Source organism: Oncorhynchus tshawytscha, linkage group LG22 (assembly GCF_018296145.1).
Source record: "Oncorhynchus tshawytscha isolate Ot180627B linkage group LG22, Otsh_v2.0, whole genome shotgun sequence".
Lineage (NCBI taxonomy): Eukaryota > Metazoa > Chordata > Actinopteri > Salmoniformes > Salmonidae > Oncorhynchus > Oncorhynchus tshawytscha.
In genome coordinates, this window is record NC_056450.1 from 16657432 (window position 1) to 16682543 (window position 25112).

Here is a 25112-nt window from a genome sequence, read left to right on the forward strand (position 1 = left end):
TCCCATCCCCCTAACACAGCGATTAGACTGTACTCTGCATCGAGCCCTGGGAAGTCTCCCTTTTATCTGGCCTGAACATCACTGTACTGCATAGGTCCATCACACACTGCAGAAATGCAGTGGTCGTCTTTGCTTGTGTCTCAAAAATCCTAACCATGGAAATACACTGAATCCTAGCTCGGCTTGCCTGTGTTTGTCCTATAGCAGCTCACTGATTTGCTACTGTCCTTAGTTCTCCCTCCTAACACTCACTCTGTTTCTCTCATGTCCATCTTCCCTTCCCTTCTTTTTTACGCTCTGTGTATGAATCTGTAGAGCTCGGCACTCTTGTCCACTTTAGAGAAAAGAAGAGCTTGGGGGAGGGGTCCTGATGCACCGTGAAACTGCCCCCTCCCAATTAAAGCACATCGCTTATGTTATTGAAGAGCAGCTCAGCCAATGAGGTGGCGATACAGGCTGATACAGCATTAAAAAAAAACAGCAGAACGAGTGAAGAAAAAACTGCTGTGTGTGTGTGTAGTTTTTATCCCTCCCCGGAGCTGATTTATATTAATTTACTGTAGTAATCCATTAGGGTGTGTGTGGATGTGAGGCAAGAGTCCACAGTGTTCTAGAACTATGCACTAGTCCATTATTCTAACACTGGAAATAAGAGAAAGTAATTCTTGAAGGAATATTCATTCTCTTTTTTTCTATCTCAGTGCCCTGAAGCTGCTAGAGACATTTGCCCTGAGGAGGAAGAGACCCAGCACACAAGGTAAACTGCTTTTCACATCTGCTGGTGGGATGCTTTTGAAGTTCTTTTTTTTCCTGATATAATTATAATGCCATATTGGAGCTAATTAATTGATCATTCATTTAGAGATTTTTTTATTTTTAAATGTTTACATAATTGAGACTTGACAGGGAAGGAGAGAGAAGGCTTGAGCGGGACTCTGATGCTCCAAGCCAAGTTACTCTCTGTGCACACGGTTGTCAAGTGCAGCAGTATCCCATTTCAGTCCATAGATAGTGGAGCTTCCCCAGACCCCAGCATCTTGCTGACATGGGGCAGGGGGACTTAACATAACCATGCAGTTTTGTGAATTCAGAGCAAACTTGAAGTTTCTTGGGACGAGGCATTAAAAAAAAGTTTTTAAAAAAAACATTTTTGAAGTTTGACGTTGATGGTTCAAATGAGAGGTCAGGTGGACAGGTGCATCATTTCACGGTGAAACAAATGTACTGCATAATGATAATCCCAAAAGGTGACGATGTGCGCACTCCTATGTGTGGACTCTCATTTTGTGTGCAGCTGTATGTGAATAAGGATATAATGGAATATGATGCATGCATTTAGGTTGCTTAGATAACACGTGCATTAGGAATGGTGTGTAGAGATTGATCTGTCTTAATTCGAAATGGTGTGTAGAGAACTTGATCGTTCACTAGGGCTCAGTCTGTGCCTGCTGCCCCAGTGAACTATCTCACAGAGAGGGTATGCAGGGCTGGAGGAATCTCCTTCCATGGAAAGAGGAGAGTTTTTCTCTCACCCCTCAGTGGTCACACAGTAGGACCCGCAGAGGAAAGTGAAGGCTAAGGGCATTTTAAAGATTTTATGAAGGGCTACTGGACAGATAACGCAATCTAACAGACAGATGGGGTATTTTCAATATACAAATATATTTTCTTGCGACTTATTTGAGGTGTATTTACACTTTTGTATTTTGCTCATCGTGATGTCATTTGATGTGATTATGACCTTGACATTTTTCTGTTTGACTAATCTACAGCGGCCAGCAGTAGGAGCTGTTTCTTTCATCTGTAGCCTATCTAAAAGATTTGCGACGTGAATAAGATAGTACTGTAAAATGAGTGAAGATGATCTTTTAATGATTTTCTGTTTATTTTTAGGGGAAGTTCTGCTCTCCACAGTTGTAGGCTATTTACTCAGTCTGGAAACCAGGTTCAGTATTCGTTTGGGAGAGTAGTGTGAAGAATCTGTGTTTGTAAAGGATTTACAGACCATGTCCTCTTTCTGTCATTGAAAAGGATACTCCCTCTCAGTAGGCAGGACAGGAGGAAAGCTAGGGAGGGTTGGGGACCCATCCTTTCCTGACCAGAGCTGCTGACCCTTAGATCCTTGCTCTGTCGTAGTCTGACCCAATCTCCCAGAGACACGATAGCAGCTTTGTGAGCATATCCACTATACCGTGGCAGTTGTGGACCAGAAAGGGAGAAGCACACTTTATTATTCATCAGTCTCTCTGCCTTTTGTGAGCATGGTAGCTCTTTCTCTGAGAGACTGCAAAGCTATTTTAGTGTGTCCCATCCTCAATATTTCAAACCAACGTTTTGTTTTACACCACACCACACACACTGTAGCACTGCCATCTAGTACCATAGTGATAGACGATGAGTAGTACTTCCCCAATTATGTGAGCGACTTCAGCAACTATCACATCCGTTCCTGTGCTTGCAAGTGGCCACAATGAATCACACATTAAAACACAGCCAGAACAATCATATTCAAATGGAAACCATGCTGATTCTGGAGTAGGCCTACCACTGCGTAGCCTAGACTCAGTGAGTTTAACATACATTTTTCAAAAATGACCAAACTATTCATAATAGGCTTAGATTTTGCATTCTGGAAAATTAGTAATTTATGAACTAATGTATATTTTTCAGATGAGGTAAATGATTATGCCAACACCACTTTAATGACCATTGACATCCATGGAATTATGGAAGACTGTTCCTCTTCACATTATCCTGGGGATGAGGTTGAGAGACTCCCAGCAGGGTAGAGACATCACGCCGAGGAAGACACTGAGATAGCACTGCTGAGAAAACCCAGCTGCTAATAGCAACGCTGCAGTGACACCCCTCACTGTGTCCAAGTATTAGCTGCTGTCCTCTATAAGACTGAAATTGTGAGAAGTTGAGAACCACTGAAGTCTGAAGGAGCCCATAGCATAGCGGGATTTGAAACAGTGGATATCTCGCTGTTGGCTAAAATCATTTGAGTATTGTAATCAGGATAGAACAGCTAGTGGAAGGACTGGAATCAGTGTGGTCTTCAGTCAGAGGACGAATAACAGCAGCTGAAGGATGGAACCTGACTGTTGAATGAAATAGTATGGCACTTTACTATCCAATCACTCCTATGAAAGAGACAGATCATGAATAAGGTCATGAAATATCAGACATGTCCTGTGATATACAATGCATTCGGAAAGTATTCAGACCCCTTGACTTTTTCCACATTTTGCTACGTTTACAGCCCTTTTCTGAAATTGATGGGGAAAAAAACAATTTCATCCATCTTCACAGAATACCCCATAATGACAAAGCAAAAACAGATTTTTAGAAATTTTTGCACATCTATGAAAAAATTAAAACCGAAATATCACATTTACATAAGTATTCAGACCCTTTACTCATTACTTTGTTGAAGCACCTTTTGGCAGTGATTACAGCCTTGAGTCTTCTTAGGTATGACGCTACAAGCTTGGCACACCTGTATTTGGGGAGTTACTCCCATTCTTCTTTGCAGATCCTCTCAAGCTCTGTCAGGTTGGATGGAGAATGGTACCTGCACAGCTTTTTTCAGGTCTCTCTAGAGATGTTAGTTCGGGTTCAAGTCCGTGCTCTGGCTGGGTCACTCAAGGACATTCAGAGACTTATCCCGAAGCCACCCCTGCATTGTCTTCCCCAGAGCTGTGCCTCGACACAATCCTGTCTCGGAGCTCTACGGACAATTCTTTTGACCTCATGGCTTAGTTTTTGCTCTGACATGCACTGTCAACTGTGGGACCTTATATAGACATATCATGTCCAATCAATTGAATTTACCATAGATGGACTCCAATCACGTCGTAGAAACATCTCAAAGATGATCAATGGAAACAGGATGCACCTAAGCTGAATTTCGAGTCTCATTGCAAAGGGTCTGAATACTAATGTAATATTGTGTTTCTGTTTTTTATTTTTAATGCATTTACAAAAATGTCTAAAGCTGTTTTCGCTTCTGTCATAGTATTGTGTGCTGATTGATGACATACATTTTTTTCGAATCCATTTTAGAATAAGGCTATAACGTAACAAAATGCGGAAAAAGGGAAGGGGTCTGAATACTTTCCGAATGCACTGTAACAAAAGAGATTTGAATGTTTTTGTTACCATCAGGTCATTGAAGGGAATGAGAAATAAGTCTCATTTAAAACATTTGAATTCCATTGTTTTGAATTGAGACATTGTGTTCATTCTTTTAGAAGCTTTGGACTTTTGGGTTAATAGATCATTAGGTTCACCTCTGCAGGTATACAATCCATTGTACCCATTGAGTGAATAGCACCTCAGGAAGAGGCAGATCAGCAGAAGTGTCAGGAGTCTTGTCATTGCTCATCCTCTCGGTGTGACACCCCCTGTCCCAGATTATGTGACACGTGATGTTTAGTGCGCCCCTGTTACTGATGGCGAAGGCGATATAGCGGAGCCAACACTGCTGTCACCCTGACACCACAGTTAGCATAGTGCTTAGCTCCGCATGTCAGCCAATTCTGCACTGTGAGCATTCCACCAAACCAAACTACATTACATTAAAACAACTACAGAGACGAAATGAATGGACTGAAATGGAGCCAGAGCTTTATAATGAGAAAATATAAGGCTTTGAATGGATAAAATGATATGCAGAAGAGCACAATGAATATTCACAGAAGTTATCCAGCCCTTATGTATTGCTACCACTGAGAAAGAATACAGGAGACAGTAGAGGAAAATAGAGGACATATCAAATGATTAAGGTGAACATTCTCTCCTTGATGAAGTGTCACCCTGAAAAATACAGTTGCGTGCGGGAGGAGAGGAGAGAACAGTATAGTTGTGCATTGCTAGCAACCAAGACCAGGGCACCTCATCACACACCCCGGGGAAATGTGTGCTCAAAGTGAGCATGAGAATAGAGGATAGAAAGTGAGTGATGGAGGAAAGACAGAAATAGAGGGGATTATTAGGATGAAAAGAAAAAAGATGGGAGAGGAAGGGGACGTGAAAGGAAAGTGAAAAGAGATGGAGAATAAGGGAGACAGATGATGAGAGGAAAGAGCGGAGCGGAAGTATATGAGGGAGAGAGAGAGCGAGTGGGTGTGCGGTACAAAGCTTGGAGCACTGCAGCACATTGCAGTGCCCAGCCCCCGCTGTGTTCTTGCCATCCGGTTCCATGCACTGAAAAGACCCCTGCAGCAGAGTGACATAGAGGGCTGCCTGCCTGCTGACGAACAGCACAGCAACCAAAAAAGCAGGAACACAATTGTTCTTTCCACTTGACCTGATATGTCTTTCTGTTATGCTGATTCTGGGGTACTTGAAGTGTGCTATAGAATGTTCAGAGCAAAGAGTTGAATGGACAATACAGGGCAATTCATCTCATGTTAAGGCTTTCCTGGATTATATAAACCTAGAAATACTGCACATTCAGTTCTGCCCAATTTGACCTGGTAGTCATGGGATTGTAATTTATTTCACTGTACAAGCATACTGTAACCATATCAGACCATGCCAAATGTGGCCAATAACCCCAGTACTGCTGTATGGTACATAATCTTTCTCCCACCTCTATGTTTCTCCCATTAGGAGCATTTGCACACATCACATGCTTTTGTTCCTGGGTAGGCTAGCCTAATGCCCTGGCAAATAAAGCCAGCTCCCTTATGGGACATGTTGAAATGACAACAATGGAAAGGCAAACACATGACCAGAAATCATTTGTGTTTGTCTCATAGCAGTCTGATGCGTTGTTGATGTGCTTTGTTCACTTGGCTTTTTAGTTCTGTTTACACCGAGCCCAGTGGTCAACTTTCCATTCTAGACACTAATGCATTTTGAATCAAACAGGTTAAGCCTAACTATGGGATGCCTTGTCCAGAAAACTACTAGACACACGGTTGAGATACAGGACAGTGCTAATCTAGGAAATTGAAGATCCAAGTTATTTCTGCTTCCTCAAACAGTTATGTTTCCATTCCACTGTCTGCCTTTGGGGCAGTGGCTGAGGCATGAGAGGCTTATCTGCTGTATTTGATCTTCGTTACTATCATGTTGATCTAATGCTGAAGTAGCTGACTGACTGTGTATTTGGTGTTGTTTAGATTTATTAGTTCCCCTGAGGGGTTTGATGTTCAATCAGTGTTCCTCTATTTGAAGCGGGCTTGAGTCCGCTATGCCCAGCTGGGTGAGTGTTTGGACTCTGAAGTTTGTTTCCCCACAGCACACCATGCTAAACTTCTCATTTCAGCCCATTGTTTACCTGTTACCTCAGATTCACATTGAGTGTACAAATCATTAGGAACACCTTCCTAATATTGAGTTGCAACCCCTTTTGGCCTCAGAACAGACTCAATTCGTCATGGCATGGACACTGCAAGGTGTCAAAAGTGTTCCACAGGGATACTGGCCCATGTTGGCTCCAATGCTTCCCACAGTTGTGTCAAGTTGGCTGGTGTCCTTTGGGTGGTGGACCATACTTGATACACACAGGAAACTGTTGAGCATGAAAATCCAGCTGTGTTGCAGTTCTTGACACACTCAAACCGGTGCGCCTGGCACCTGCTACCATACCCCGTTCAAAGGGACTTAAATCTTTTGTCTTGCCCGTTCACCGTCTGAATGGCACACATACACAATCCACGTCTCAAGTCTTAAAAATCCTTCTTTAACCTGTCTTCTCCCCTTCATCTACACTGTTTGAAGTGTATTTAACAAGTAACATCAATAAGGGATCATAGCTTTCACCTGGATTCACCTGGTCAGTCTATGTCATGGAAAGAGCAGGTGTTCCTAATATTTTGTACACTCAGTGTTCATTGCAAAGAGCAAACAAGCAGGGCTGAACACATCCTAGGTTGGACATTTGTTTCTGGAAAAGTCTACCCTGTGCTGGAAATGAATGATTTAACTTGGTGATGTAGTGTAGTTTGTATAACACTTGTTTCATCCCCTGTATTTCAAAGGCCTTTCTTTTAATAGAGTGGACTCTTCCCAGTCAGTCCACAAATACATTGGACAGCAAAGAATTAGAATAGAGGGTTCTCTTGGTCCAATTATGTTTGGGCTAACCATGTGTGTGATTGCTGCTTTTCTAATCTTTGTGTGTTTAGAGCAGGGATGCACAAATTTGATGGGGGTGGCTCTGAACTCATCATGGGGGGGGGCGCAGTGGCTCGCGGGTCTGCGTACCCACATCCATACATATAGTCAGAGCCCTTTTGGGGCCCTAACCAACATTTTGAAAATGTTTAGACGTTGTCAATTGATCCGCCATCCGACAAAAGGGCTGCATGCCGCTAGTCGCCAATCCATGGTTTTTAGAGCATCCGCTACAATAAATTAACATGTCTATGACAACACATAACATTAATATGATAAATGCCATGATGCCAGTATCAGAAATGTTCTTATAGCCTGACAAATGAGTGATCGAGATAGCATGAGTCTTACATGGCATGTCTTGCTACCCGCACAATGGCGCTTAGAGCAAGCACTGTGATGTGTGTGTTGTGTGCCATCAGTGAGTGTGTGTTGGCATTCTTGCACCGACGAATGTCCCAGCCTTGGTCACGACGCAAGGAAAAATTCAAGAAAGAAAAAAGAGAGATAGCGAGATAGAGACAGAGGCAAACGGAGAGAATGAGAGTGTGTGTGATAAAGCAAGAGAGTGACAGAGTGTGAGATAGAAAGGGAGAGACGAGAGGATGTAGTATAATGTAGTTGCGGTGTGTAGGGGAGAGTGGGGGTGAGCCAGCAAGCTGCAGCCGGGACTCAGAGTGCTGCATTGAGCTGCATAATTAATCCAGAGGGGGAGGAGAAAAGGGAGGAGCAAAAGACAGACCTCCGGTGTGAAGAATATAATGAGCGGTAGAGACAGTAATGCTGCTGGAACGGAGCCAGCCTATTCTTGTGTGAAATCTCTGTTCAGAAGGCATCCTGAGCTCTGGACATATTTTCATGCAAAAGCAAATAGGGCACAGGACCCAATGTGTTTCTATTTCTATCAGACAGTCAGTCAGAGAGACGCAAAACTGCTTGGAGTAGGGAGCAGGGAGCAGGGCCAGGGAGTGAAGGTAAGAGGGGATGCATATTCAGAGGAAGCACCCTCAGCTGTTTGGTCCAGCTCTGCTCTGCTCTGTTATTCTCTGTGTTCCTGTCCCATCTGTTCTCTTGGCCCCTATTATCCAATCACCTTCCACTATACTGCGTGCCAGAACACACTACTTTTCTTTGCATGGCCCTCTTTCTCTGACTCAGTCTGTTCATAATCAGCCAATTTGCTGTAAAATGCTTTCTTATTATTTGACCCGTCTGGTGATAACATACAGATCCAACGGGGGCATGATACTATGGGTGTTTCACTGATGTGTTGGGACCTTCGTCGAGGCTAATCCTCCCCTTTTAAAATGTTGTTCTTGAGATGGTGACAGGGACCTTGAGTGTTATGTAAGTATACGCGAGACCCTTTTTATGAAGCCTCCTTCCCTTCCTCTCTCTGTGAGGAGTGTGCAATAAAAGCTTCCAAAGCCTCCTCTCCTCGGTTTTATTTATAACCACTGTTTCCCTGCAGAGGAGACTTTCTGCCAGATCAGTCATGCATTCCACACTGCAGTTTCACACAAGCAATGTGAGCGGTGCGTGTATATATTTGTGTGGGTGCGTTTGTGTGTGAGAGTAATAGTGTGCGTGCCTGTGGGAGGGCATGTGTGTCTGTGCGTGTGTGTGGCAGGTCTTGGCCAAGAAGATGGTGGTGTGTTTTTGGAGTTTACAGTAGGTCACTATCCCTGTCAGAGCTGGCTCCCCACTGTGACTCTGCTGTCACTGGTGATTGTATAATCTGGCCCATTTCTTCACCCGTGTCATACCACCTGGGAGCACCTCTGTCACCTCACCTACCCATCACTGTGGTTCCCCCCATCTCATCCATTCTAATGCACTGTAACTTGCTAAATCCTCAGTGAGTCTTCACTGCTCTGAGATACTGCATGTGGCTGCGCAGGTGTAGTGTCTCTATAAAACTATAGTTTAATACACTCTGAAATCCAATTTATGTATTTGTTGAATGTTTCCTGTGATTTTGTTGCTCCTTAAAAAAACACAATCAAAGAGCCCTTTCATGTCTGTCCAGTTTTCTAATCACAGGTAACATTGTGATAGAAATTGCTAAGTAAGAACTGTCATAGTTTCCTTTAAGATCTGGCTGCCAACGTCTGTTTGTAGGTTGAGGTAAAAAAAATAATGGGAGCTGAGGAAGAACACAAAGGCATTTGAAATGCACCCCGTGTCGGCCCTGAATCTCCCAAAGCACAGCTGGGGAGCTTGTAATGTTTGCAATCTCATTCCCGTCTCCTGAGAGCCACCAGATCAGACTTAAATTACAAAACAAATTACCCTGTATACCCACTGCAGCAGTGCAAAGCTGATATCAAGCACAGAGGTGTGGTCCCTCCAGAAAGGTAAGTGTTTATCTCAAATCCATGCTCATGACTTTCCTTTCCATACCTAATTACCAAAATCCTCTCTCCTGCACCTTATGGGTGATTTGTAGGCTGCTACAGTATGGGAGCTTTAAGGCATCCGCATGCTTCTCATCCGAAACAGTTCCGATCAGTTTGTGCATATATTATGACGTTTTGGTCTTCCGAAAGGCTATTCGTGTACGCACATTTTTTGCTCGAGACATGCCGAAGTCTACACCCCTTCATTGGTCAACAGTATTGATTCTTCAATTAAGTGTTTGTTGTCATTCAAAGATAGACAACTAATTTTCATGCACATTTTTTCACTTGGGAAATACCACACCAAACATCTTAGTTAATATCAAATTGTGCGACTAAGATCTCCTCGGCAAAAACTTCAAAATGAATGACAGATTTCTTGAGTAAACTTAGATTAATTCGGACTATTTTGAGGGAGTGTATGCTGGCTACAGCGTCTCAAGATGGAGAAACAGTACTATTGCTGCATTTTCTCGTCTTTCAAGTGAATGTCTTTTAAGGGACTATGCGAGCACACTAGGCCCCCAGCCGAACCAAAGCACGCGGAAGGCTTTAGGGTGATGGGATCATAAAGTTGTCATGCTTCTGGTTTCCCATTCATGTTCTGCATGGATGTTTCTTCAAAAGGGCATTTGGCATACATTCTGATTTTAAGCTCTCTCCATATACACGCTCCAAGCAAGTGTTACACCATTAAACATAAACAATGTTTATTTACATCTTCTGTCCACCAAAATCAAAAAAACGAAGAGACATATTCTGGCTCAGTTTTAATTCCACTCCCAGGGGCCTTTCTTTACAGTGCAAAAACAGAGTTGCCATCTCCCAGCAGTACTGGGAAAACTGACCATCTGACATTAAGAATGCGGGAGTGATGTTTTTGCCAGTTCAGAGAAGCTACTAGACCTAACTAATTCAATATCTTCTCAGAAATATTGTTACTACACTGTATTGACCAAATTATGTTATCACCTCACATTAAAAACCATCCCCTTTATATTATATATTTCTATTTAGCTAGCTCTAGTACTGTGGTTTACCTATTTGATTGGCCAAACAGATGCTAAAGAAACACAGATTCCAGTGCTGGGAGAAAGTTTGCCAGAGAGAGTGGAATTGGTCCTTTAATGGCTCTGAGTGGTTGCTCAACGACAAGGTTGTTTCAATTCATTGAGTTTTGGAGGCCAGTGAGCAGAGGAAGGACACGGCATACAGAGCAGATCCTGTAGGCGCCATCAGTGCTGCTTCCTGCCTGTCACATTCCCCTTGGTTTTAGAACTCATAGAGAGAGAGACACATAATAATAACAGGATAGAAAACTCAATCAGAACACAAGAATAATTTATATTTTTGTTGTGCATACAGAAAGAATGGAAATGGCTTTTAAGGGAATGGCTTTTCTTGTATTGTGGCATATTCATTTTCAAGAATTGTATGATATTTTTCTGAGGTAAAACAACCAACACATTTTCCATTGACGTCACCAAACAAACATTTCCATTTAATAACATTAATTTGTGTTTGAACAGATTTGATGAGTATGAACCTGGATGGACATAGTTAATTAGAGGATACTACTGATTCTGTAATGTGTACGAGCTGCCTTATATACAGTGCCTTCAGAAAGTATTCACATCCCTTGAATTTTTCCAAATGTTGTTGTGTTACAGCCTGAATTTAAAACGGATCAAATTGATGTTGTGTTACTGGCCAGCACACAATACCCCACAAGAAATGTATAAAAAAATGAAAAGCTTAAATATCTTATGTCAAGATGTCACTCGTAGCACGCGCTCCAGCAGGTATATCTCACTGGTCACCCCCAAAGCCAATTCCTCCTTTGGTCGTCTTTCCTTCCAGTTCTCTGCTGCCCATGACTGGAACGAATTGCAACAATCTCTGAAGCTGGAGACTCACATCTCCCTCACTAGCTTTAAGCACCAGCTGTCAGAGCAGCTTACAGATCACTGCACCTGTACATAGCCCATCTATCTACCTACCTCATCCCCATACTGGTATTTATTTATTTTGCTCCTTTGCACCCCAGTATCTCTACCTGCACATTCATCTTCTGCCGATCTACAATTCCAGTGTTTAATTGCTATATTTTAATTACTTCACCACCATGGCCTATTTATTTCCTTAATTTACCTCATTTTCACTCAGTGTATATAGACTTTTTGTTTTCTTTTGTTCTACTGTATTATTGACTGTATGTTTTGTTTATTCCATGTGTAACTCTGTGTTGTTCTATGTGTCGAATTGCTACACTTTATCTTGGCCAGGTCGCAGTTGCAAATGAGAACTTGTTCTCAACTAGCCTACCTGGTTAAATAAAGGTGAAATAAAAAATATATATAAAAAAATAAATAAGGATTCAACCCCTTTGTTATGGCAAGCCTTAATAAGTTAATGTGTAAAGATATGCTTAACATTAGTTGCATGGACTCACTCTGTGTGCAGATCTTTGTCCTGAATACAAAGTGTTATGTTTGGGGCAAATCCAATACAACACATTACTGAGTACCACTCTCCATATTTGCAAGCATGGTGGTGGCTGCATCAAATCAAATGTTATTGGTCACTAACACCTATTTAGCAGATGTTATTGGTCACTAACACATATTTAGCAGATGTTATTGGTCACTAACACATATTTAGCAGATGTTATTGCGGGTGTAGCGAAATGCTTGTGTTCCTAGCTCCAACTGCAGTAATATCTAACAATTCACAACAATACACACAAATCTAAAAGTCAAATAATAGAATTAAGAAATATAAATATTAGGACAAGCAATGTCGAAGTGGCATTGACTAAAATACAGTAAAATAGAATACAGTATATACATATGACATGAGTAAAGCATCATGTTATGGGTATGCTTATAATCGTTAAAGACTGGGGAGTTTTTCAGAACAAGGCAAAATCCTAGAGGGAAACCTGGTTCATTCTGCTTTCCACCAAAACACTGGGAGATTAATTCACCTTTAAGCAAGAAAATAACTTAAAACACAACCCCAAATCTACACTGGAGTTGCTTACCAAGAGTACCGTGAATGTTTGAGAGTGGCCGAGTTAAAGTTTTGACTTAAATCTGCTTTGAAAATCTATGGAACTTGAAGAATTTAGAAAATAATAATGGGCACATACAGTACAATCCAGATGTGGAAAGCTCTTAAACCGTGTTCATATTGGCAGTTTGAAGTGACTCAAATCCTATTTCTTTGCATATCTGTTATTTTTCCCGCAGTCTGAACAGCCAAAAATCACATGGAATCGGATATTTCAAGCCACCTTACCCTAAGGATTTTGAACATTCAAAGCAACTGAAAAACATCCCTGGCAGGCATTGTTGTCACCGTAGCTTGCTACACAACTTCTGAGTGATATGAAGCAGCATCATCACCAAAAAAAACTTAGGAACAAAGTTTTGCCCACGCTGCAGGCTGCTATATCGGTCCGCTAATACAGACTATTAAAGACCCAATGCAATACTTTAGTGTGAAAAAAATATATAATCCAGGGTTTTTCTTTAATTTGACTATTTTCTACATTGTAGAATAATAGTGAAGACATCAAAACTATGAAATAACACATATGGATCATGTAGTAACCAAACAAAAGTGTTAGACAAATCAAAATATATTTTATATTTGAGATTCCTCAAAGTACCCTTTACCTTGATGGCAGCTTTTTTGAAAAACCCTGGAATGAGTAGGTCAACTTTTGACTGGTACTGTATATATTTGTATTCTGTTTTTTTCAGGGGGTGCTGCAGCACCCTCAGCACCCCTACCTCCCGCAGCTGTGGAGGGGTGAGAGAAACAAATAAGAATACTGTGACACAACAAAATGTGCAATAAGTCCAGGGGTATGAATTCTTTCTGAAGGTCACATTCAATCTTGATGTAGAGTTCCCCATTAAAAGTGTTTGAGTGGCAGGTCACGTAAGATTGTTTAGATTAGAAGAGAGAGGTGTTGTGTGACCTTCTCCTCTCTGGCCATTGTGCAGATGCCACCCCTAAAGAAATACGACTATTGAATGAGATACGGGGGTGAAGTTCATTTATACTCCTAGGACAACTTGAATTGTGTGTCCCACCATATTGTTAAGAAGGCAGGCCTATTACTCTGCAAGCAAGGCAATCAATTGGGTGATTCTGTCATATTGTGGGACTCTCAAGTCCCAAATGGAATAAATCAGTTTTTGTTCAGTTAGCTAACCTTGGACTGCTCAATGAAAGTACAGTATAAAAGAGAATATAATAGAATATAGTTATTTATGACATGGTTTTGTGACATGGTTTTTGTGTGTCCTGCTCCATGGGCTTTTCAATTAAATTCCAAGGAGCTTGCAGAGGCGTTTAGATTTCTCCAGTCCTGACAACAAATTGGTCAGGCTCTAAGGCTCCCAGCCCATCTCTTCCAATACATCAAATCCTATCATATTTAACATACAATATTGGCTTAAATTAATCACACTCTCCTCATTCTCATAATCTTTAAACAAATTTGTGAAGAGCTTTCTGAACACATAAACCAGTTGTAAGTTTGTGCTGACCAATTGTCCTTCTTATGGTCACTGTAATCATAGTTGTCAATGCCTGGTACATATATTGAATACGATGATGGACAATGCTTTGGTATAATTGACTTTACTTTGTGTCAAGTTGTTTATTGAGCCCGAGTGTTGTGTTTACTGCAGCATGTCTCTGAGTCCTTCGCAGTTTAGAGTAGTTGTGTAGTGTAATTTCTGACTTCTGCTCAGAATGTAAAAATAGATGTGTTAAATAGAGTGAGGGAACAAAAGAGGAGACCGCTCTGTCGTGTTGTACTATCCAATTTGTACCAAGCACCATTGTAAGACCTGCAGCGATTCATACAAGGTGTTAAACAATCTCTGACCGTGTTCCATCGCCTTGTTCTTATCATGAACAAACACATTCACTCATAGCCGCGGGAAGTAGGGGTGCTGAGGGTGCTGTGGCACCACATGTCGACAGTACCCCCACCCCAAAACATCTTCCCACGGACATGCATTCACCTGCCCACTGAGGAGAAAATAGAGCACATTGCATCACAGGCTTAAGTTATTATATCATTGATAGCTAGCTCTCAAAGCAACCATATCCCATTGCCAACAAAAGTATATTAGATTTATACTGAAAATGTGGTCTGAGTACAATTATCCATTTACACTACTAAAAAGCATAACACACCATGTAGACTCAAGAACCACAGTCTGTTGATCCACCTGTACATTGTCCAAACGATGTTGCTGCATGAGAATGAGGGAAGAGAGGAAGGCCTATAGTGTCAAAAGGTGGATCGCTCAAAGAAAAGTTGAAGAGCTTGGCCCGACAATCTTTGCCACTGTTCTTGAAGTTCCCGAACAGCAACCCTGACTGACTGTCATAAACGGTCCATCAACAGGCTGCAAGGCTGTCATTTGCTGAGGAAAAGGGTATTAGTGGCTCCTTGCTCCATTCTTACATATCCCTAACAAGGTCTTTCAAGTCAGGTTTGATCATTCCTTCTCATCCATCTGGTTTGTGACGGAAACCCTTATAGACATGATGGTGGACAGTTAAGAGAGCAAGGTAAATTATTCATTTGGGCTGTCTCACTCCTTTACGAAATGATGACAATTCAAGCTGTGGGCTGGTTTGTACTCCATATCCGTATGATATTGCTGTGCATGACACTGTGTTGTAGACTGTGTGTGTGATAGAACTGATGTAACTGCTGGGGTAGGAAGGCACCCTTGTGATTCTTACGAGGCTGAATTGCTTTTAAGGTAGCGGGCAACAACTCTTTTCCTCCCACGTAATTGATGTCCCGCTTTCTTCACATCACACTTTTTCTTGCTCTGTTGATTTGTCATCTGCTTAGATCGCCGAGCAGTGAGCGTTACATTGCTTTATATGGTTCTATAAAGCAGGAATAGCCAGTGAGATGAATATTCTGCACCAAGGCAACAACAGGGTGTCAAATTGTGGAGAGAGTCCTGAATTGACATGGTTAACATTAAGAACAACCCATTGGTGTGTATCATATTAATATTCCTGTTATAACGAGAAAGAGCTAGGACTCATTTGATTGGTCTCTACTTTGATTGCATTTCCCTATGAAATCGTATAGCCATGAATAGTTCAATTCCTCTCTGCCACTTTCTGCCATTTAAAAATGCAGCGCTGCTTTAATTTCTTATCAAGGCGGCTGGAAATAGTATGACACAAAGCAAGCAGGAGGACAGAGGACAGGAGATAGAGACTCATTTGATTAGGCAATGAAGCCTCTCTCACCTCCCCATTGGCCTTTTGGAAAAGCTGGTTGTTTCTATCCCACAGTGTTCAGTCTAGTTAACTCAGATTTATACAGTGGCTGTTTGGTGCTTCAAGCCCAGAATCCACCTTTTCATTACTGGCCAGCTGCCACTAATCCACTGGGGTCTGAGACAATATTTTAGTGATTTAGCTGTATGCATGTGTTTGTTATTGCCTGTGTATCTGTTTCTGTGTGTGTGTGTGTGTGTGTGTGTGTGTGTGTGTGTGTGTGTGTGTGTGTGTGTGTGTGTGTGTGTGTGTGTGATGCCAATTTTTTTCTTCTGCCATGCTTAAAACAAGCATCCATTCGGCGGCACATACACCTACATTAATATTTTGTACACATTTCACTGTATGCAATATGCATTTCTGTTCTAGATATTGACTTTCAGTTTCACCTCATGGATGTCAGTCCCTGAAGAATAGGACAGTAAAGCTGCATAGCAGCACAATTGCACAGGGCCGACAGAATGTATTCACACCCCTTCACATTTTGATGTTACGGCCTGAATTTATAATGGCTTCAATTGAGATGAATTCTTCCCTGACCTACACATAATATCCCATTATGTCAAAGTGAATTATGTTTTTAGACATTTTTACAAATTCATAGAAAATGAAAAGCTGATGGATCAACAACATTGTAATTACTCCACAATACTAACCTAAATGACAGAGTGAAAAGAAGGCAGCCTGTACCAAGTAAAAATGTTCAAAAAATGCATCCTGTTTGCAACAAGGCACAAAAGTAGTAATGGCAAAAATAATTTGGCAAAGCAATTCACTTTTTGTCCTGAATACAAAATGTTATGTTTGGGGCAAATCCAATACAACGCATTACTGAGTACCACTCTCCATACTTTCAAGCTGCATGTCTCAGTCATGTTATGGGCAGGGGCACAACCTTTGTTTTAGAAGTAGGGGGGTCAGTCGGATATCCAGTCGGATAAACACTCCAAACAGCCTACCCGACCGCTCGGAGGCGTCCGCATGGTCCTAAAGCACACCGGAGCATTGTTTTGTATCACATTCCAATAATAAAACGGGGAAGAAAAGAAAGCTATTTCAGAATGTGGGGGGGGCATGTGAAAGTTGCAGTTGTGCTTGTAATCTTTAAGGACTGGGGAGATAAAAAGGAAAAAAAAGTTGCTAAGCACATGCAAAATCCTAGAGGAAAAAATGGTTCAGTCTGCTTTCCACCAGACACTGGGAGATAAATTCACCTTTCAGCGGGACAATAAGCTAATGCACAAGGCCAAATATACACTGTAGTGGCCGAGTTACACTTTTGACTCAAATCTGCTTGAAAATGTATGGCGAGACCTGAAAATGGTTGTCAACCAATTTGACAGAGCTTCAAGAATTGCAAATATGAGTCTAACATGTATTGACTCAGGGTGTTGAATATTTATCTAAACAAGATATATTGGGTGTTTTATTTTTTCATTAATACTTTACAAATGTTAGAGTTTTTCTTCTACTTTGACACTACAGAGTATTTTGTGTAGATCTTCAACAACAACAAAAAGACAATTAAATCCACTAAATGTGGAAAAAAATCAAGGGGTGTGAATACTTTCTGAAGTCATTGTATGTCCAGGGGAATTGACATTTTCTCCTTATCTATTCTGTGTGCTGCTGCCCTAGTATTACTGTAGGTCTACATGTATTCTAATGCTGCAGTAGAAAGGTCATGAAATGCCATCAACAGAGTGTTGTATACCAATGATCAGTTAGATCAGTTGTTAGATCAGTCATTCTCCTGCCCAAGTGAATGACAATAGACAGCATTGAGTATGACAGTCTCAATTGCACATCATCAACAACATATTGAAAGCTGTCCCTGACTGTGTTCTTTTGACATATTTGGCATTTCAGGACATATTAATGCTCACTAACTGAGCCTTCTTCAAGCCCTACCAGTTAACAATGGTTAAAGTTGATGCCTACTAAGCCTGTGAACATTAACTTCATTCACAAGGCAGAGGTCAATTGATATTTTGAGTGATGAATTCTGAGTATGTTCTTCTTAATGTTTGAAATAACTATTGAATCCAGCCAACCTTCCAGTGGCAACTCATTAATAAAATTGGTTGTGCTTTGAAAACAGTAAATTCATCATAGTTATCAATAATTTAAAACCCTCGAGGGCACATAGTTTCAGTCAGTATTCAGTCGGAGTCTGAGCAGTCGCTCTTATCTAAATACATTAGAATGATTTCAACTCGTGGGAATTAGGTAATTGCAGACCTTTGACTAAGGATGTTTTAACCAAAGCAAAGGGCTGAAACCCCCATCCTTCTATGCGTGAACATTCAGTTCTACTTAGGATCTCACCAAATCATCTTGATTTTAACCTGGGTAGACAGGGGTGGTCGGCAATCTGTTGCTTTCTTTTTCTTCTTTTTTTACCCTTTGCAGACAATGAAGTATGACCTGATATTATTCTTACATTTTTTCATAAATAACATCCTGAACTTAATCCTGTGTTTGTCTGCCCTTAGGCAGAGCTTAACAGGATCCCAGCATTACGGGCCTTGAGGTAAACTAATATTTAAGTCTTAACGCAGGACATTTTGTTCCTTCTGTCACTAAAATGGAGGCTGGAAGCTAAGCTCTGGATAAGAACTCAGTAACCCTACAGGAAAGATACAGGATTTGTGGACCAGGGAAACTCACCTTTGCCTGTTTATTAAGCCTGAATATGTTATGAGTTTTGGGGCAGGTGGGTCTTGAATAACTGCCAAGATGAATGTTTCCTCTGGGTGGCTCGTTCACCATATTTCTACATGAGTTGAAATTAGATTTTTTTTTACAAACCTCATATACTGTACACCAATAAAGTATGTACCACACTGCTCGGGAACACTACCCAGTGCCTTGAAGTCTCAGGAGGGCAATGTCACGGCATGATGCTAAATAACCTTGTCTGTGATCTTAAGATTTGTGATAGCTCCCTATACTAATACATAGGCGTTTAGCTCAGTGGGCTAGTGGCCCTTAGGTGTGCAAACACCCAGAATTGGTCACCCATGCCCATATGGATACACATTCACACCTCCAACCAACAGGTCTGAATGAACTGAATGGCACATTACTCATTTTGACTTCCTGTCAGGATAGACCCTTGCTTTTCCGACACAAGTAGTTTTTGAGGTACAGTGCTCCTCTGCTTTCTGATTCACAATGGGTATAAACAGTGTATCTGTGATCAATGTTTCTTCAGTGCTGCTGTGCCCACAGCGACCGTTAGCTTTGACAGGTAGCAGATGGTATGCTGTACACAGATTTACCACAGCATAGCCTTGGGTGCTGTATTTTTGCAAGCATCTCACAATAGGTTTTCCTCCTGAATAATTAATAACATACTGCCAGTTGTATTTTCTGTGTGGGCTTGGCCTGCTCGTCAAAGCAGAGGAGAGTTTTTTTTGCACATATTCTGAGATGTTTCCAGACCCCCCCCCCATCCTTATGATTTGATCATTGTGGTTCATGGTTAGCTCTGTTAACGTGTTGACATGGTGTTTTTGACAGTAAAAGGGAGCTGAGAAACATAGGATGAATGGTGCACTCCTCTCTCCTGAGATGCATGTATGTTGATTGAGTCAACGCTCTATCCTTTACATTAATCTTCCCATAATGGCTGTAGTGGATCGAGTGTTCATGCTACACAATCTACTATAATTTACAACCATCCTGTAGAATACTTTCAACATCACTAACAGAATAGCATATGCACTGGAAAAAGTCTCGAAACCTGCAAACGTATAGATTCTTCTCCCCACCAAAAGAGTCCCTCCTCAACATAACCTCTTGTTGAAGTAATGTCCATACATCATGATTCATGATAACAGGACAGAACATCTGTATCGTTCTGAGAAGATATGTAGGTTAGTATTTCATAATTTACTGTCTCTCATCATGGGCGGCAGGTAGCCTAGCGGTTAGAGTGTTGGGCCATTAACCAAAAGGTTGCTAGTTTGAATCCCCAAGCCAACAAAGTGACACATCTTTTGATGTACCCTTCAGCAAGGCACTTAAACCCTAATTGTTCCAGGTTCGCCGTTGATATTGTCTGACCCTGACCGTGACCCCAGTCTTTGATGGTGTCTCAGGAAGAGTTGGGATATGCAAAAAAACACATTTCCAATTCACACATGCGTATTAATACACACCTGTACATATAATAGGACTAATTATTACCAAATTATTAAGTAATACAGAGAGTTTTTTAAATGTTGTAATTACATGATGGAAACTGCCCAATAACAACAAAATGTGTCACACAGAAGGCAACCATTTTGGACAATGAGAGAGGAGAAGGACGTGATCTATCCATCTAGGTGTTAACCATTTTGGACAATGAGAGAGGAGAAGGACTTGATCTATCCATCTAGGTGTTAACCATTTTGGACAATGAGAGAGGAGAAGGACTTGATCTATCCATCTAGGAGTTAACCATTTTGGACAATAAGAGAGGACAAGGACTTGATCTATCCATCTAGGAGTTAACCATTTTGGACAATAAGAGAGTACAAGGACTTGATCTATCCATCTAGGAATTAACCATTTTCAAGGGTGTTTCTGAAAGGGTCATCCAATCTGTGTACCGTAAAGTTAACAGCAGTTCGCTGCTGGAAACTGATAACTCCGCAATTACCACAAGGCTCCTAACTGGGCATCGATTGGTCTTGTTTTCTCCCCCCCTGCCCTCAGCTCATCGATTGTTGATGCAGCACCAAGATTACAAGACTGGGTGAGGCCCAGCGGTAATACCCCTATGTCTGGCTGCAGGAACATATTTGACCTGTGTGTGTACTGTGTGTGTTTGTGTGTGTGTGTGAGAGAGAGAGAGAGAGAGAGAAAAAAAGAAAAGGAAGAATGCCTGAAGTGTACCTACCAGTGTGTGACAGAAATGACTGCAAATGTATAGCTGTTTTCAAGTAGAATAAAATAGACTTCTCATTTCTACAGTAACCAGCTGTGCCATATGAAGTGTTGTCAATTACGATTACATTTTCAGTTATGTGTTTGAGTAATTGAACCGAGACAATACACACACCTTATTCTCCTCCAACCATCACCAAGGGAGTTTTGTCACATAACCTATTATTGAACCTAGACAGTGTGGAGCCTGGTGTCTGACGAGATCTCAGAGGGGTATTCATCCATGCCAGACCACTGAGTTCTACGAGCTCTACTGAGGTAATGGTACAATGTGGAACTTATGACCAGCCCCTGATCACCAGCCACTGCTACTATATAGGTGTCATAAATATACTATGTTATGTCCTTTATGGAAGCATTCAGTTGATCTCAATGTCATTGATAATGTTTAAACTGTTCATGGACATTGCAATACAGTGAAAATAAAAATAACCAGATGCTGATGCCGTTTTGATTCTAATCACTCCTAAGATTCTGATTTAAAATGACAATCAGGAAGCAATTTTATAATGGCAGGAAAGGCCCTTGAAAGATAACAATGACAGTTGTAATGTTAATTATAAGTGAGTGTGTTAAAGTACTTGTCCTTGCCTTTCCTCTAGTCTTCCCTGTGCTGGTATGCTTGGAAGGTCAGTGCTTAATTTGGTTTGTAATGAGATTAATTGAAAATGACTCCCTTCTACTTTACAATTGATCTCACAGTTAATTATCACTATGCTCTCAGGTCAAAGCATTCACATCACAGAAGGAGACACTGAGCCCTAGAAGACACCATCGAAAACACTTATAAGTCCTGCAAATGGTAACAGCTACTTGGAACAAGTACCTTGAAAAAAACAATACCTTCTCTATGTACGGGCACTTCAGGATAAGTGCTTATTGTAATCTCTCAAGTGCTTAGAAAAGTCATTTGTCCAAGAGTCAGAAGTTTTTCTAACGCTAGAAGGAGTCAAACGTTTTTAGTACTTTGTGCCCACATCAGGTGTCAGCATAATAGGCTCCAAATGAGACGCCATTACTGTGGGCTGATATAAACACAAGTGACCTTGGGAGAACCCTGCTGAGTCACTGGCTGCAGTCCTCCAAGCTGCATATTCATTGGTTGTGTCTGAATACCAAAACTAGCTTATGTACTTAAACATTTAGCAGGTACTGTCTAGTAAAAAGTATGCAGTATGCCACAGCCGCAACGCAGTAGTGGCTCCTGATTGGCTGATTAGGTGGGGCTCAGCTGAGTGCTGATGGATTTTTCCAAATTCAACAGATATGCATCCATTAACCAGCCTGATAATAGCTCATTTTCAATTTGATTAATTTCTCTAAACTCTGAATAGAATATGAACGGGGTATACAGTGCATTAGTAAAGTATTCATACCCCTTCCCTTTGTCCACATTTTGGTACATTACAGCCTTATTCTAAAATGGATGAAATAAAAGGTTTTTCCTCATCAATCTACACACAATAGCCCATAATGACAAAGTGAAAACAGGTTTTTAGAAATGTTTGCAATTTAAAAAAAAAAACTGAAATACCTTATTTACATTCTGTAAGAATTCAGACCCTTTGCTATGAGACTCGAAATTGAGCTCAGGTGCATCCTGTTTCCATTGATCATCCTTAAGATGTTTCTACAACTTGGAGTCCACCTGGGATAAATTCAATTGATTGAACATGATTTGAAAAGACCTGTCTATATAAGGTCCCACAGTTGACCGTGCATGTCTGCGCAAAAACCAAGCCATGAGGTTGAAGGAATTACCTGTAGAGCCCCCATTCTGTCTCGGTACAGATCTGGGGAAGGGTACCCAAACATTTCTGCAGCATTGAAGGTCTTCCCCAAGAACACAGTGTCCTCCATCATTCAGTTTGGAACCACCAAGACTCTTCTTAGAGCTGGCTGCCCAGCCAAACTGAGCAATCAGAGTGAAGGACCTTGGTCAAGGAGGTGACCAAGATCCCGATGGCCACTCTGACAGAACTCCAGAGTTCCTCTATGGAGATGGAAGAACCTTCCAGAAGGATAACCATTTGCAAAAAAAATATACAAACCTGTTTTCGATTTGGCATTATGGGGTATTGTGTGTAGATTGATGAGTAAAACATTTTATTTAATCCATTTTAGAATAAGGCTGTAACCTAACAAAATGTGAAAATTGTATTTTTTCTTGCCGAATGCGCTGTATAAAAATGTAATCAAATTGCTTAGTACACACACCGAAACTTTTCAAATGTTCAAATCAAAAGACTTGCACAGAAAAACGTGGAGTCGGGTGCATCGCAAATTCAGAACCGCTGGGCAGCAACATAGCTTAGTAAACTATAGCACTGATCACTGGGAACGAGATCAGAATGAGTGCTAAGGCTTGATCCAAAATGTAATAATTGATTAGGTAGCCTAGCCTACAAAAATAAAACAGACCGTTCAAATCAAAAGGCCTGATTAACATGACATCAATAACGCAGCCACATCGCGAGTCCCTAGTAACAACACATTCATAAATCAAAAGATGGTTTAGTATTTAGTTTAAAAGCTCTGATGATGACCAAAAAAACACTTTTCAGTGAGAAAACAAAAATCCACAAAAAAATACTTATGTTTTCAAAGATATAGCCTACGATGCCATACTCGTGATCATTTTAAGGAGAACTGAAACTACTTCGCCTACATTTGAACACCACCGCAGAAGTTCCGGGCATCTTCCCAATGAAGTAGTCTTGATTTGTTTTTGGCTATTTGAAAAGAACTAGGGCTACCACTCCCAGCCCACCTCTTCCACTGCATTGTGATGAAGAGCCAAAATGTGTATACATCCTGGCATTTAAACCATACTCGATTATTTAAATGTTGCATACTATTAAACATATTTTCGTGTACTGAGAATGTGTCATACGTGATTGCGTTGTTTCCCGCTATTCGTTGATTTCGGTAGCGCACCCACATATCTTGTAATTGATCAGCTGTTGTCAAAGCCGAAGTGAGTATGATATTCGGGGATTAAAAGTATACTAGATTTTCGAAATGTCGCATACTCAAATGGCCTACTATTTAGGACGCAAGTATGGGTATTCAGACATAACCACTGTCTCAACCCTTACTTTGCTATTCAAGGAGATGCGTCAGGCAAGATTCTAAGTAAATTGCCTGGTTTGTTTTGTCTGAGGACTGTAGTCCGTTTTACATGCCAGTCCTGTCTTAATTGCAAAATCATTATGTCACCCTCCCCCTTTAGGTTGCGTGACTAGACGGTTTTCTGAGGTCGATCTGGTTTTCAAAGGGAAGCAGAGTTTTATTTTTGACCGCTGGCGCCGGTTTCCTAGATTTGGTTCACAGAGAGTGTGAATGTGAATGATACCCGTGAGCGGACACAGACAGCTTGTCTATCTCATGACCTACACTAACTCACTGACCACTCAATAACAGGGTCAGGCAGAAACTGAACCCCCTAGTGTCCAGAGTGGTAATGCCAGGATACAGACCAGCAGGCTCTTGAAGGTGGGTTTCATTCCACATCATGCTCTGGATATAGAAGGACTTGGTACTTGTACTGGGGTTTATATTGCTGGCAGTAGTATAGCTGTTCATAGAGTACAAAATGACTCAAACTTACTTGACAGTTCTGGAACTTTTTAAGTCCCCTTGTCAGTTGCTTTTGGTGCTTTTAGGTTGCCTCTATGACTTCATAGCATTTGAGTCTGGAGGGCTTCAGTCCCTCTTGTTATAGACATACTGTAGCTTAAAAAGAAAGCAGATCGATCTATTAATCATCATGAAGAACAAGACATTCTCTATATTTGCGTGATTTTTTTCATCATCATCATCATCATTTGTTTTTATATTGACTACAGATTTGGAGTGTTCTGGTACATTAGTTGGCAGCCACCACAGAGGGGAGTAATTAATCTTAAACAGTGTGCTCATTTATCCCAGTCTGCAGCTGACTGTTTGTTTCTCTGGCACTGGGTGATGGATGGCCTTATTTCTGTACATAAGCACAGCCTTCCTTGTCTCCCACTGAAGAAGCCAGGTAGCTAGACTAGAGGGAGGCCTGCAGGCTGCCACCGCTGCCCTCCATCCACCAAAGATTTATGGCCTGCTGCTTGGTGAAAAATTGCATTTTGTTCAAAGAAGTGAAATGTGATAATCGGTTTTATACAAGTGTTGAACTTGAACAAAAAGTTATGTATAAATAAAACAAAACAAAGGGGTTTCAGATGATGCAGGCATCGTATGTTTTAGGGTTTGAAGTAGAAGCCATTTTAAATCACTGAACCTCTGTTTTAGAGTACACGGTCCTTGATTCCCTGT

At 41.2% G+C, this 25112-nt stretch overlaps 1 protein-coding gene across 1 annotated transcript in view; it reads left to right on the forward strand.

The window, feature by feature from the left end:
• The first annotated feature begins 486 nt into the window (after positions 1 to 486).
• Positions 487 to 25112, forward strand: part of LOC112221952 (synaptotagmin-2) — a 70927-nt gene continuing 46301 nt past the window's right edge. Inside the window, exon 1 of the mRNA XM_024384425.2 lies at positions 487 to 757. The gene's annotated coding sequence lies outside the window, so the exon portion shown is untranslated. The remainder of the gene's footprint in view (positions 758 to 25112) is intronic.